This window comes from Penicillium nucicola, assembly GCF_028828085.1.
Source record: "Penicillium nucicola strain IBT 29836 chromosome Unknown utg000015l, whole genome shotgun sequence".
Lineage (NCBI taxonomy): Eukaryota > Fungi > Ascomycota > Eurotiomycetes > Eurotiales > Aspergillaceae > Penicillium > Penicillium nucicola.
Genome location: NW_026643139.1, coordinates 69868 through 81322, shown reverse-complemented (window position 1 = coordinate 81322; position 11455 = coordinate 69868).

Genomic DNA, 11455 nt, shown 5'->3' with positions numbered 1-11455 from the left:
ATACCATGGGGGAACCTGAAGGATCGGCATGAAAGAGGCTTCTTATTGACTTGGTGCGAGTATGGAAGGAAGCGGTACGATCGTTAGTATGAAAGATGCGCAGAATATTGTAGCTAGATCTCATGTTTACCAAATTGCATACCATTCACAGCAGTACGTGGGAGAGAGGATCGCTCACTATATCAATCAGAATGTATCACGCAACCAAGGCGTCTACAATTTGGACAAGTTGATAAGACCAGAGACAAGATACGAAGGTGGGCACCGCGATGCATGAATAATGGTCGGTATTCTGATAAGCAGCGCTGGGTTCGAGCTCATCCTCGTAGTACTGTGTAGCTCGATGCGACGATCTAGCGAGGCGGAGCGTTCTGCTCATTGGGTGATATCACCATGTATCCAGTCAACTTGACAAAATCTTTGAGCTTGTGCTTCTGTTTAAGACGACTCAACTTGTCTGCCTTCTGTTGGACAGAGACTGGTAAGATATGGCAAACTCGTGCGTCGTAGCGACCCGACCTATCTCCGCCCGACTCATATCCTCGAGTGGGCCACGGACTAGCCCTTTAAATACCTAGCCCAAAATCCCAAACCATCGAACCTTTCCATCTGCTCTCGGATTTATTGGGGTACCATTTTTGGTTGCGTCGAGCCTGATAATTGCTGTGCAAGCTCACACGTTTCCGTCCGTCAGAAATCACCAGTCTGGTTTCTGTAAGAATCTCCACCTCCTACGCCTTTCATGACCAGACCAGTGTCCTCTTCCTTCACTTTACCGACTAGCCAGAAACAAACATACAGCCTCGATGGCGCGCCACAAAATAGTGCGGAAGCTTGACTCGCCAAACGAGCTTGCCACTCCGATCATCAGAGACATTCTTGGTCGACCACTGAGCCACATCCTGGAAGATGAGGTGAAAATCCCCGTGAGAGACATGTACAGTTGGGCTCGTCGATCCTGCACCGATCGCATGGAAGAAATCAGGAAGAAAGGAAAGATCACGCGTCCGATGAATGCGTTCATGCTTTACCGGTTTGCCTACAACGAGCATGTCAAGGAATATCTGCGGCAAAGAAACCACCGCAGCAACGGCCAAGCCATCTCCAAGGTCGTCGGTCTAGGGTGGCGGAACGAGAGTCCGATCGTTCGTTGCGTTTTCCAAGAACTGGCGGACATTGAGCGACAACATCACTCTACCATGCACAACGGGATCAACGATTCCGCCAACAAGAGGCGCCAGCTGCCCATGAAGCGGACGTCATCGCTCTCAATTACTGCAGATACTGAAATATGCAGTGACTCTGCATCCAGTCAAGGCAGCCAAAGCCCTACCGTGGACATCATTCCACCAGTCCTGGAACAATCAGAACCGTATTTTGCTCACCCTTGTGGCCTACAGCGGCCTATGGTAAATGACTTGACTACGGATAGCTCACCGGTGGCCTCGGAAGTCTATTTTAATCCTTTGCTGGATAATATTCCTTTTGAGTATGGCGACTTGGAAATTGCCGGCTATCAAGACAGCCTCTCAGACAAGCTCTGGTTTGAGTTGCATGGCCAATCAATATGCATGAGCTATATTGATCCTACGGTTCTGATCCGGTAGAGCACCGGGCTAGCAGCTTTTGCTGTACATAGCAAAATGGCCGTGACAGTCGGCATGGTTTCGCTCCAGCTGAAGAGGGGCAGAAGGAGAACAAGAGGGAAGGAAGAGATAATAATGTTTGTTTTGGCACTGTAAAGCAACTTATGAGAAACTGTCAAGTCTTCATTCCCTCACATACCGGATAATCAGGTAATCCGATAGCGCTATTCCTTTGAGCACCACAGAGGCAAGAAAACGAAGTCCACATTTGTGTTCCCGTCAAATCCGAATCAAGGCGAAGCACTCTATTTTCAGGCAGCGCGCCACGTTGATACCGCCGCAGCTTCTACTATCATCAACCATGGAAGCAAGTCTATTGAAGGACAATGATGGGAATCAACCATGGCCACTAGAAGCTGCGGTCGAAGCACACTACTTTTTGACAGCCGTGCCTGAGATCCATTTTGTCATATGCTTGGACTCAGTCACTGTCTTTTAGGGCGTAATATAATGCAATATATGCCTTTTATTTCTGCGTCGTTTTTCTGATCAACAGTTGCGATAAAAGTAGAAGCCATGCTGGCCATTTACCACATTCAAGATAAAGGAGGATCTTGAGCGCTGCGTATGAAGTATTGTCTGATACTTCCAGGCCAAATCACGAGCTATCGGATCACCGTGTGCTCGTCCGCCTACTTTCTTTGATGTTCATAGGACGGTGAGCTAGAGTTTTGATAGAATTTGGAGTGAAGGAGTTGAAAGCTAATGTCCGTTCTGATATAAAAGGACCTTTAGATGTCGTGTCATGATCAGCGATGTGGTGTTCAAGAATTTCGTCAACTAAAGCAGCAGGTCATTCCGATATCAACATGGATATACCCACCTCGCATCCCCAATCCAATTAGCAACGGCACTTTATCATACCCTCATCAGAAGCTCGAACATCCTGTCTATTCGGTGAGTCTGGCGTCTAAAACGACGAGAGCGAGAGAAATCCGCGCCAGTAAAGTAGGGGAAAAATGAAAACAAAACTCAGAAGGGAAGGAGAGCAACAATAGCGTGATGCTTGGGTCTTGTTAGGTATGAGAGCCCACCATACATTTGAAAGCATTGGTCAAACGTCGCTGGCTCCTGATACCCTGGGAGGGGCATGTGGGGATGGTAGTAGGTTGAGTTTGGAAACAGTACAGTACAGGGACGCGATTTCCAATATTTTTCACAAGAAATCTCGAAAAAAAGGTCACTTGGGCCATCTATTGTCCAAAATAGCCAATGAAACCCAAAAACCCAACGTCCGTATATACGCCTTGAAATCTATGGCAAATCAGGTACAGCGGAGATCGAAAACTAGTGCGGTTCTTCATGTATGCATTTTCTTTTATAATCATCCCCGCTCCTTTTTTGTAATAAGAGCTTCATCCTGAGCTCTGGGTATTGACCGCACTTGTCGTAAGCCCTCACACCATGATTTGTTTGTGGGGTTTCTCAGTGCTCTCTTGACTCCATACTAGAGAGATAGTTCCCACCAAGATAGAAATTCGCCAGAACGAATCAAACACTTGGCCAAGAAACAATGATCCTCATTCCAACATTATCTTCCAAGGAAAGTGAGCACACCAGTCCCTCCATAAGTATCACCCAAGACCAGGAAACTCATCACCGAGCTCCGGCAGCTGGCATAGGTCGAAAGCATTGAGATCGGTTGGCGGATTTGAGTTGGACACCAATGCTGGATCTATGTGATTGGAGTCCTTCTCTAGATGTGAATTCAGCTGCTCACATCTATAGAAAAAATCAGTCAGTAAAGCATGCGGTGACGAGGTCATGCATACTCACATGAGCGCGAGCTTGCTACACGTTTCTTGAATCGCATCTTGTACCTTCTGCAAATTGTTGCCACTTTCACTGTTCAAGCCCAGTATAGATTCAATTTTCTTGAGACGGGCTTCATTTTCATCTGACCCGTGCCGTGGATTCAAGATATGCCTATTCTGTCTCGGTTTAGTCACTCTCGTGGCATTCGGTTGATTGGGGATATGCTTTGGAGCAGGCAAAAATGGAAACCGGGGCAAACTAGGGTAGCTTTGGGGAGGGTAGCGCGTTTCCAATGATCTGTTCATCGCGTACCTGTTTTTGAGATCGCTGGAATAGAGAATGTCCAGGAAGGGCTTCTCTCTTTGCTTTAATACATGGAGCAAATATGGAGCAGAGCCTCCAAAAATAGGACGAACGAAATGGGAGTGCAGTAGTCGTTCTAAAATTAGCAAGCAATAGGTTTATTTTGGGAGGGCATCACACATATTCATGGCCACTCGCAGATTGGCATTCATTCCCCCTCGGTCGCAAATGTGTCCCAAATGTGAGGACCCATACTTGGGACACCCAAGCGACGATGCCTTGGATGGACTTGCAGTGTCATGTCGGTCTCCGAGAACACCTCAAATTAAACTACGAGAAAAGTGTGGCTTCGCAAGGGTAGCAAGGCTGTAGGGACGAAATTCCGGAAAGATAAGCCAAGTGGCTGCGAAAGGACGGAAATAATTGGAACACAAAAACGGATCTGATCTGCGCCGAAAGTAGCTCGCAAAGGGAAAACATGTTCATGTGTCAATTCGAAGCGGCCAAAGTATATAATGAATTATTCAACGGTTCTACTGTAAGTAGTAACGTTAGCGTTTCCTTTGCGGCCGGATATGGGCGAGCAGAACAAGCTCATGATCAGTTACAGCGGCAACTGAAGAGACCAGACAGGTTCATCAAATAATGTGGAAGCTATGAATTCCACCACATGGCCTTGTCTTACAGCGACTACGGTGGGTCGACTAAAGAGGAGGCCAGATGTGATGAAAGCACACCCCGCCCTTACGATGGCTAGGCAGCAATTATTGAGAACTCTCAACAGATCAATATAAGGCTGCAGTAGACGAGGATCTATCAATGGTTCGCGAACCCCGCCAGCGGGCTAGAAGCAATTATCTATTGGATTGTACACGTGGAGCCCAACTCTGTAGAAGAGAGCAACGTAGCTATGCCAGCCAAAAGCTGCGGAAAAATTCTGCCTCCAACCAGAATTCAATTTGGATGTACATTGCAAGTCCAGCGGTAAAGGAAAATGAATCATCGTATTACTTGCATAGGACGTCTGGGCTGCCAGTTGACAGGGCACCGTCTGAAAGATTCTCCGCTGTTACGTCTTGCTCTGGATCAAAGCTCACTTAGTGTGACAGCCGACATCTAACTTTGGACTATGATCTTGCTGGTAGGATTCTGAATTGTCCGTTTTGTCTTCGGGTGACCCGTAGGTGGTTTGTGTTTGCAAACCAACGATTTCCCTTTCTTTCTGCCATAAAATCTTCTCCGACGAACAGTTTCCCGGTCTGGAATTAGCTTGTAATCCTCTCCCAACCGCTTCTTTTTGCCACTGCTCGAGGAGAACGAGGTCGTCATGCCATGACGGTCGGTGGTCCTCAGTACTGGCATCACCTCACGATAGACCTTTCCGGAGGCGAATTCGGCCAAAGCGCCGAGACGTAAGCCTTTTGCCTGGCAAATAAAGCTCAACTAGCTGCACCTTAGATGTAGTTTACAGCCCAGGTGGCTTCGGTACGTACCTTGAGAGCCGTCAATAAGGCTTCCCCTATGGCACCACTCTGAAGATCCGTGGGCTCCTCGGTCGGACGGCGGGTGACATTCAATGCTGCTGCAAGGAGATCAACACGAGCAAGCATCGATGTGCGATCGCAGCATCCATGGACGCCGTCACTCTCACAAAATGTATCGATGCAGTGGGAGCATGGCTCCTTGAACTCTCCAATCAAATCTGTAGCGAGCTGGACCAGTGCTTCGTTTGTCCTGGCCCAGCTCCCAAGTTCGTCGGGCTCGATATGACAAATCGCCCCTGGGCTTGCATGAGTACAGGACTGATCATATGTGGCCCGCTGACCTACCAATCTTCACAATGCCATTGTTCGATATCAGAATGCTTTGTAGATTGAGCTTGGTATGGTGCAGCCCTCGAGATGCCAAAATTTCGGTTCCGGTCAGGACCTGTCCCAAGTCAGTCAAGTAGGCTTAGAAAGATGGTGCATTCAAGAGCACCTGCTTGACAATCGACCAAATCTCATCGTGACAGAGCATATTTGGCCATTGCTTTGTGCCCAGCACTACGTCTGCCAGAGTCATAAACGCGTGCTCGGACACGGTAAAGAAGGATCTCTGATCCACATGGAGAAAGGCTTGAACCGGCATAAGCAGATGCTTCATTTGATTTCGATCCAACCCCCAGGATCGGAATCGTTCCATAAGCTTCTCGATTGCATGAGATGATCGCCCTATGAATTGCGCTGGGTACTGCCGGATTCCATACAGCTTTGTATCATCCTGAGTTGCATCATGTCTAGTCCTTACCTGATTGGTCGCCGTTCGCAAGCTGACGGTGGTCATCACATCTAAGCGAGATTTGAATATAGGGCGATAATGAATGAAAGGGTTTCCCCGGGAGATCTTCGGCTGGTATGTTGCCGGCTGTAGCTGGCGTTGGCGGTTAGAAAGAACCAAAGGTCGTAACGTGGTTTCAACGCCCGTCATATTGCACGTGGGACGTGAGAAATAGGGAATGCGAAGGTGTGAGTGCGCCATAGCAGGAATAAGTAGATTTTAGTCAAAGAGGTAGAGAATTTCCAGGAATAGTTTACAAATGGGCAAGGGAAAAGCGTGAAAAAAAAAATATGCCTAGAGGCTATGTTAATCACCGGGAATGACCTATAGGGTTATTTAAGCCATGTGGCTGGAATACTTGGAAAATTAGGATGCAGGTCACCACATTGATAGCTTACGACTATGGGATACCAACGGGATCCAACAACCGGAATTCATTACAGAACATGACATCAGATCGTGCCGAGCTGGTGACATTACTGCTCTGCCTGTGAAGGTTCTGACCGTTCCCCGAAGATTATAGGGTTTAATTGGTATTGATGCATGTCACACCTGTACCATGCCCAATCGTCAATTCAGGTTTTCTGACGTACTTGACAAAGTCTTACGAAAAGACGCAACAATCGCATACGATTGCAATCAATGTGAAGAGTAAACATGCTTTTACTCCGTGTGGCCTTTAACTTCTGGTGCCATGGCCGTCAGTCGAGAAATACCTGGTCGACTTTATACTATGTTTCGGGAGCTGGAGCAGCATTGGGTGAACATGAATGAGGATAGACAGGGTGAATGAGCCAAAGACTTTCAATTCATAGAGAACTCTGTCCTGTGGGTATCAATGACCCTTGTAGAGGAAGGAATTTTGGCTTATTGGGAGATAATTGGGAGCAGCTCTACCGGCTTCATAGCGTGCGAAGTCTGACTTAGTAGCCCACGCTTATGGAAGGACTATCATGAGAACATGCTCGGTCGTTTCAGTGATCCCACTCTCGGTTTTTGCGCGCAACAGCTCTGTCATTCGCATTTGAGGCAAAGGCTGAAGAATAAAGGAGCTGCTTGATCTAACGAGACTTGTGCTGTACTTGGCCTTCGTGTCTCCACTACAGCATGCTTGACAGGCAGAATTTGTATGTTTCGGAATCATTTTATGGAGAGGAAAAGAGGAATGTATTTGCTTGGCAGCTGTTTGAGTATTGGAAGAGACCAAGAAAATTGGATGTTCCATCGCAAGGTCTAAATACAGCCCCGTGCCTCTCGGAAAAGCCCAGCACTATCGAGATGGAGCAACTCTGAAAGCGCTAATGCCAACCTTACTCTCCCATGCACCTTCCACCGCCTCGCGATTGCCTCACGATACTCAAAGCTCGCCACCAAGGAAATTCCAAGAAAGACTCCGACACTACACACACCACTCACCACCGATGCAAAAAGTAACGTTATTGAGGGCTGCTCTTCCCAACTTTCACACCGCGCAAAACGGGGCGGATTTGACAGGTTGATATGTTGTCCGTCCAATTGCTCTTGTGGCCTAGGAATATTCCCATATTGACATACCTTTCTGCGCACTATGTTCGCTGGACGCTGGCCACGATTTCATTTGTGGAAGACCAAATAAGGACACGGAGAGAGTTGGAGGAAGCCAGCCCGAAAGCGAATGTTTCACGGTCGACCAGTACCTACAAATAGACCGAGGCTCTTTCGAGCCGTTGCCGCCGTTGTGAAAATCTATTCTCTTCTCTTGGAGCTTTAGATCCCTTCAGGGTATTATTTTGTAAGTCAGGATGGCATGGACTCTGTATCCTGCATTGTGCTTGGTATCGCCTGTTCTGTATCAAACCGCCTTCGCAAACCCGCTCTCTGCGATTGGAAGCATAGGTGTTCTGAATCACTGCGAAGCTCCAATCTACTTGATGGTCACACGAGAGGCAGATTATCCGACAATCATGTTAAGGTCGGGAGAGACATATCGGGAGACGTATCAGTTTCCCGCCCGTGGTGGGACCTCGATAAAGCTGGCGAAAGACACTGACAGCTTACAGAGAGGAGAAAATCAGGTGCAGCTTGAATACACTTGCACCGACCAATGCTATGTAGACTTTTCTTTAATCAACAACGCCGCTAGGTTCCCAGGTGAGAATACTACACTTTCCTTGAGTCCAAGCGATTCAAGGTGTGATACGCTAGTTTGTACGGCAGGCAATACAGCCTGTCGAGATGCTTATTACACTCCAAATGACAACTACGCCGTTCGCGCCTGCTCCCTCGAAGCCAGCTGGACCTTTGAACTTTGTGCTAAGCCCTGAGCGCGATAGAGCAACTGTCCTCTTCGTCTCAGGGGCCACGAACAGGCGATTCCGTGAGCCGGGATGAACGAGCTGTTCTTACAATGTAACTCCCGTCCAAATATGAAAGAATTCTAGCTAAACATCTATCTCTACGACAGCCGTGTGCCAAAGCGGTATGATAGGCATTGGGAAAGGGAAGAGATTAACATCACACATACCCAAGATTATAGACTATTGAATGTTGTTTGTTGTAAGAGTGAGAATGCCGATGCAGTACCAACAAGGGGGTAATGACTTAGGTGTATTGCTAGCCAATGCAACGCGAAAGGTGAGGTACAAAGGCACTGAGAGTCAGTCTCGCACTCAGGAGGTGGGCCCTTACGTATCTTATGTAGATAAATACAGCATAAGAGAACTCTTGCACATGATCCTCTATATACCACGGCTTGAATTCTTTTCGGTCCTAATACAACATTTTAGGTCAGGAAACGGCCGACTACATTGAAACACCTCGTGCCCGAGGGTAAGGCAAGAAATGACAAGGAGTTAGAGCACTCGAAAATTGAAACTTGGAACAGAACGGCGTTGAGTGATGGCATGCGCGATCCGTTGAGAGTGAAGATCGTCTGCGAGAAGGCCCTGCTCGTGTTCCCGGCCGTGAATCTTGCCCCGGTCTCCTGGCAGTCCACTTTGCTCTACTAGTGTTGAGTTATTTTGAAAAATTCGAGAGAAAAGGGAGATATTTGAAAACGAGTACAGTAGAACTTTCTCATTGTGTGATGTGCATTCATCCGCAGTCGTTTCCTGCCTTTCCTGCCATCTCACGGGATAATATGGAAGCCCCCCAGATAACCGCCGTGAGGCTGAATCATAACATCATCACTACCAATATTTATCTTGTTCTCTTATATTATATGACGTTTCGTTCTGTGTATGTTTCACCAGTGAAAATCTCCCCAGCAGGCATTTAATAAAGTTTTTCAGCAACGGAACTCAACATTTGATAATATCGAAGGTAATTGCGTATATCTTTGTTGTCTTTACGAGCCTTGTGCATAAAGCAGCTTTGTCTCGCAAACATGACAGCTTCGTGAGCATGACATTGTGCCGAACACAGTATATTCTAATGCTGTTTACGTGGCACTATTTGAACAGTTTCCTGTAAATTCGCAATAGTTAGTGGGCCAGCAGTCCTAACAATTCCACCGGTCCATGTAGCTCGAAAAGATTTCTTGCATGGTAACTAACGATAGAACTATCCATAAACACCAGACGCTGGGTCGCTTGTCAAAGCACAAAATTGATAATTTTGGCACCATGTTACACGTAGAGCCAAAAAAAACTATACGCAAAATGTTGCACCAAAAATGCAATACCGTCCCTCACCGGTCACTCTGTACTATACCAATGGAGTCCAAAAAAGGATTGTGTCAATCTAAGCCAGGCAACGTATCGCCCTTGAAGCGTTGCTGTTTAAAAGCAATGCGTACACGCGAAGACCTTTTTTTTAATCAAGTTTATCTCTGCTTTCAAGAATATCACTCAATATGCATACTGCACACATCTTGTTCTTCCTGCTGACACTCGGCGCAGCGTCTGCTGAGTCCAGCTATTCAAAATTGACGCATGATTGTAAGATCGTGAAGAACAAGAATGATCAGTCAAAAACTGCCTTGGAATGCAAATGCAAGACGGAGTCTGGTGACTCGATTTCTTGCCAAGCTACTTTGGGTGATTTCCTTGTCAATAATTACGGCAAACTTCAACCCGCGCTCAAGTATGTACAACCCCCGTATCCACCCGGTCAAAGCACAGATGAAAAGCTAACCCGAAGTTTGTTACAGTGGAGCGGCAAGCGCCACCTGTACCGGATTTAGCTTGGTTGAAACTGTACTTGGTGCCGACTGCGGTGGAGAAGCTGTCTCCCTCATCGATCTCGGTAAGTGAAGGCCCTTTCTATGCTACCTGCTGCGGATTCGACGCTGATTTGCTTTTCTTAGATAACATCTGCGAAATCGATGGTAGTGGAAAACTATCGTGTGGTAAACAAACGGGAACAGGGAGCTCGACAACGACGCCGTCTACCGCCGAAAGCTCTTCCATGGCCCCTGTATCGACCGAACAGGCCGCATCCGCTTCAGGTGACTCCAAAGGATCTTCTGTTGATTCGCACTCCAGTATAGAGCGCACTTCCGTTCAACCTTCTAATTCAGGGCCAACTTCAGCCTCGGATGTGATGTCCACCTCGGCAGCTATGCCGGTTTTGACAGACACGTCGGTAGCTATGCCGACTTCCACAGACACTGCTGGGAGCTGTGCTAGTGTTGAAAGGCGGATGAGAATTATGAACCGATAATGTACCAACGATTCCCTTTGAGGTTCACCTTGTGTGGAGACTTGCCCATCTTACTGCATTCGCAAGTCTTTAGTCTTTCCTTCTCTTTTCGCGAGGATTGCGATTCAACGTTTCTGTGGAATTTCTAGATCAAAATTACTGCTTTGAGTCACTTATATCATGCAAGAAATACGCGTAATTGGAGATGAATACAATAAGGAACATATCCTACTATACAGTCATCTTAAAGGAACATCAAACTGATACACAATTTCCTTTGAGCCGACAGCTGACATGTCATGTGGTGGGCCAATGTAATAGCGCCCTTACTCATTTTACTCCTTTTTCCGTACAATTAAGCCTGTTCCAAGAAAGGTGATTGGAGCCCCCGCCCATGCTGTGTAGACTGCTAACGCGATTTCGACCATATCCTCCGCCTATTTTGCATCATTTGCCATTTTCGTCACAAGACTTCGACAGAACGTGATCCTCAGCCAGACCGAGATATATATGGAATGCTCACGTGCCTCTAAGCGACAATGCTGAGCAATTATATATAACCAAAATTGATAAATTGATAAACCATAGTTTCAACGTACTTGTACTTGTTCCAGCCAGTCAATATGGTCGTCGCCTAGCGAGGAGTTTACTATGACCGACAGTGTTGCTCTCTTGCCGTCCTCAGTAAGTTATGGCCAAAGTTCGACGGCCATGATATCGACAATCATGGTACTGCATACGAGTGCGACCGATAGTTTGCAGGTAGACATATCGGCGGCAAGTCAATCAAGTGCGTCGAGTGATTTCGCGTC